Below are 4,579 nucleotides of genomic sequence, written 5' to 3' on the forward strand. Positions count from 1 at the left end.
CCCCGGTGACGTGCATATGTTGGCTGTGAGGAGGAACCACATTAGCAGCTTAAAGAGGATTCACACCAGCAACCTTCTAGCTGTAAAGGACGTTGGTTCTGATAAAGCAGATCTGCTGCAGAGGTTCCTGCATGCTGGATGAGCTGTAGGAGATGAAGATGAAAGGATTGAAGGAAAGAAGCTTCAGGTTGATTTATTAAATCCTCTTCATCAGCTCGTCTTCTGCTTTCCTTCCCCTGGTTCCTGCAGATGTTTCTAACAGGAGGAGTTTAGCTCCAGGGAACGTTTCTGTGATTAGATGGAGTCTGGAAACGCTGAACTTCTCCCTCCAACCTCCACGCTGACAGGATGAAAGTTTTTCCTCTGTCTCTGGCTGTAGTTTGACCTCTGACCTCCAGCTCTGCAGATAACAGAGATGCTGACATCAGAGCCCAGCACCAACCGGCACCGTCTGCTCTGCTTCAGTCCCTGCAGAGCTCCTCCTCCTCCTCTCAGAGCTTCATAGTTCGCCTGCAGCCTCTCTGGGTTTGTTCACAGCAGCAGATTTTCTATCAGTGTTGAAAGACCAGAACTTGGACCTGCAGCCTGAGGAGATGAACTCCACATATCTCCAGAACCAGGCAGGATGACAGTTCTTATCTGGATGAAGGTCCAGCTCCTTTCCAGTCCTGTCTGCCATGAAACGTTCCTGTTTGATAAAGCTCTGATTTTGGCAGGAATCAGAAAGTTCTGGTGTGTTTCTCCTGAACGTCAGTCATCTTCTGGGTCATTTCAGGTCCGCTCATCTTTAACTCTGATTTAATCTGGACTTAAACTGTTCAGGGTGAATCTGGTTTCTTTCTCCACCAGTCAGCACTTTAACTTGTTCTGGACCTCAGTCGTCTGGGTCGCTCAGGTTTCCGGTTTTTGGACACTAATGGATCTCTGATGTTCTGAAAAAGCCCAGACTTTATCCAGGACCGGTTGGCCCATCCCTCCTATAAAGCGATTCTGTCTGAACGTCCTCTTACCCACTTTTCTCCTCCTTCAGCCCTGTTTAGGATGGAGGTGGGGGGGGTGTTCCTCTCTGCTGTCAGGACTTCATTGTTCAGACTAGTGACCTTCAGCTTGTTTGTTTGGTTACCATGGCGATCAGCCGCGTTAACGAAGGGATGAGTTGTGCTCAAACAAACGAGTCGTTGTGCTGCTCAGATCAGCTGATGCTCACCCAGACTTTCCTGCTTCTTAAAAATGTATCTTTATCCCCCAGAAAGACAAGAACTTTGAGAAGTTCTGATCTCAAAAACAAGTCTGGAAGTTTTCAGCAGGGATACATTGTTGCTTTTTGGGATAATCTGATCCTATAACATGTTTTCCAACTCTGAGAAGGAAGTCAGGAGCTCCTGTTTCCTGCTGAAAGATTACAGCAACGCTCCAAACACAACATTTCCTCCCAGAGCTGATCGGCTCGATCTCTGCAGCTTCCTGAAAGTGGGATGGAAAATATGATTTCATGGTTGGAAACAGAAAATCCAGCTTTTTTCTTTCTTTTTCTTTTTTTCCCTACCACTTGGAACAACAATTCCTGAGTGTTTCAGCTCCCCTATCGGGACGCTGTGCTGCTCAAAACATCAAATGTTAATAAATGAGATCAACCAAGGTCATAAGGTGTGATTCACCTTAATGTGGGAGTGTTGGCCTATTGGTTAGAACAGTGTACTTGTGCTATGAGAAGGCTGCAAGCATCCGTTCGATCCTTACAGCCTGCACTCTGGGTTCCTGAGCAAGACCATTAACCCCACACTACTCCCTGGGTGCCGCACAATGGCAGCCTACTGCTCCCCGAGGGGATGGGGATGTCACGCTTATCCTAAGCGGGGTCACGAGGGGTGCTGGCGCCTATCTCCAGCTGTCTATGGGTGAGAGGCGGGGTTAGCCAGGGGTTCGCCAGTCCATCGCAGGGCAACACAGAGACAAACAGGACAAACAGCCATTAACACACAAACTCACACCTAAGGGGAATTTAGAGAAGCCCATTACCTAACAGTCAGGTTTTTGGACTGTGGGAGGAAGCTGGAGTACCCGGAGAGAACCCACGCATGCTCAGAGAGAACATGCAAACTCCATGCACAAAGACTTTTTTTTTTTTTTTAAGGTTTTTACGTCACTAGTGGCTCGTTTTTTGGACAGCAGGGTGACAGGAAAGGGGGTATGTAATCACAAAAGGAGAGAGACATGCAGCAAAGGACCACAGGCCTGATCCGAACCCAGGTCGGCCGCGCTAAAGGCCACCGTACATGGGTCGTATGCGCTAACCGCTGCACCACCGAAGCACGCCCACCCACCTTCTTGCTGCAAGACCACTCATTGCTGCCCAATGGGAGATTGATAAAGTTGAACTATTATAACCCTAACATGAGGGGGTGGGCTTTTTTCTCTATGTTTAAGACTTTCTGGGTTTATCAGACAATATTGAAATTTAGAAAATGTATATTTAATTTCTTTCGTCATCTTCTGCAGGCCAGTTAGTTATACGTCAGTCTGAACACCTAAATTTGGCCAATCATATATCAACGGTCATCTGTCAATCAAAATTTTTCGGTCATAGCATCTTGATATTATATGTCGCAGCTAATATACGCATCGGTTGAAATAAGAAATAAGAATCATTTCCTTTCCCATTGGAAAGGACCTCCGACACTAAACTCTCCTCCTCTTGCATGTTTCCTCTGTCCATAGCGTTCCTTGACAGTGTCGTTTCTAAGTCACCAATTTAGTGCTACTTGGTCCCAATGGAATTTCCCATTGGGAACCTACTAGCACTAAGTTGCTAACTGGTTAGCAAGATGCTTCCAACAAACTGGGCACAACCAAACTTGCTTTGGAACCTTCCGCCTCAACAATCCCGCCCCCTTGATAAACGACCAATCACATTTATTTTAGTCACTCGTGTAAAGTTGTGCTCATGAGAATTCGGAAATGCAATGGTTGGAACAGCTGCTTCCATACGACTTTAAGTAGTCAAATAAATGTACTTAGTTACTTTCTATAACAGCCCAGCTCCAACCCTTAAATCCACAGAAGAAAAGCTCCTCTGACAGTTGTTGTGTTTAAATGTAGCAGGTTATTTTTAATTCCTGCAGCAGGTGTAAGTGCTCTGAGTAAACTGCTTGTAAACGTTCACAGGTGTCATTTACACCTTTTCTCTCCTGCCTCCAGCACAACAGATTTAGGAGAGTTTCAGAGAGAAACTTCTGTTCAACAACCAAGAGTTTATTCTGTTCCGGTTAGCCCAGATTTTTTTATTTTTATATCTAATCAGCAGAACTCTAAGCAGCCGAGGAGACTTTCTAGGAGATCAGAGCAGATTGTTTTGGTTTCAGCGGTCAGAGTGACTTTACGTGTTTTCATCTGTAACCAATCTAAATGATTGTTTTTTTATGAGGCGGTTTCAGGGTTTGTTGCTCCCTCCTTAATGATCTGCCGCTCGTGGGGGAGCTGATCCATCTGAGGATCAGATTTAAGATGAAGGCGACATAGACTGCACCTCCTTAACCTTAAGTTCAACCATGCTGTAAAAAAAGACCAAATATAAAAGATTCCAAATGATCTGACAAACCTCCTTTCATTGCTTCCGGGTTCTTCAGGCTTAGATTGAGGAAATCAAGACATAGCAGAACCATTGTGTTAAAGATGTCATCATGAGGACCAAGATGAGCAGACGTTCGTAATGGATGCTCCCTCTGGTTGAGGGAACATCTGAGGCTCTAGCCGACAGGAGGTCACGCCATGAACGCTCGCTGACCTCTGCAGACCTGCAGGGAACCACACTCTGCTTCTCTGCTCTGCCTGGACGTCCTCCTCCAGATCCCTCTATGTGTGCATGTGTTTCCCATTTAGGGTGACCTCATTCCTCACCCCAGGATGACATCATCCTGCTGAAGACTTGATCGCTGCTGCTTTTCTGCACAATGACAGAAACAATCAAAGTGTTCTGATGTCTGGAAAATAAAGGGAAGTTTTATTGTAGCTCAGCAGCAGCAGAAAGTGGGTCACTGATGTCAGAGGGAGTCTTCCTGAAAACAATCAGGAACAGTTCCAGCGCTCATTAACTTGTTCAGCAGATTTCCTACAGTCTGAGTTCATGGCTGGATTAAAAAGCTGGGAGTAAATTCTGTAGGTCCAGCAGCCTAAAGATAAAACATCCATCAATATGTGTGAACAGACCTGGAAGGTCTCGCCTCTACAGAACAGCATCAGATGATTTTCTGAATCTACATCTAGAAAACCTGAAAATGGATTTTCAGATGTTCACCACTGCTGACCTTCTTTGTCCTCCAGGGGCGCATTTAGAAGATTTGGGGCCCTAGGCAAAGACAGACATGGGGCCCTCTGAATTGAGAAGACAACACATAAAACAGACCCATTATAGAGATACAGAAATTTAATAGAATAGACATACATTATTTGTTCTAGTTTTTTTTCCCTCTCTTCTTGTCCCTTTTCTTGTTGTTTTCCTCTCTGTTTTGTACTCAGCTGACTTTTCATGCTGTCTCTAAAGGAATTAAAGATTATTTCAAGCACTAAGCTCACTTAGCTG

The 4,579-nt window shown here is 45.3% G+C and overlaps 1 protein-coding gene across 1 annotated transcript in view; it reads left to right on the forward strand.

The window, feature by feature from the left end:
• LOC107100771 (filamin-C-like) overlaps positions 1 to 4,579 on the forward strand; it is a 66,186-nt gene that overhangs the window by 9,844 nt on the left and 51,763 nt on the right. The window lies entirely within an intron of this gene.

Source organism: Cyprinodon variegatus, unplaced genomic scaffold (genome assembly GCF_000732505.1).
Source record: "Cyprinodon variegatus isolate N-32 unplaced genomic scaffold, C_variegatus-1.0 Scaffold1007, whole genome shotgun sequence".
In the NCBI taxonomy this organism is placed as follows: domain Eukaryota; kingdom Metazoa; phylum Chordata; class Actinopteri; order Cyprinodontiformes; family Cyprinodontidae; genus Cyprinodon; species Cyprinodon variegatus.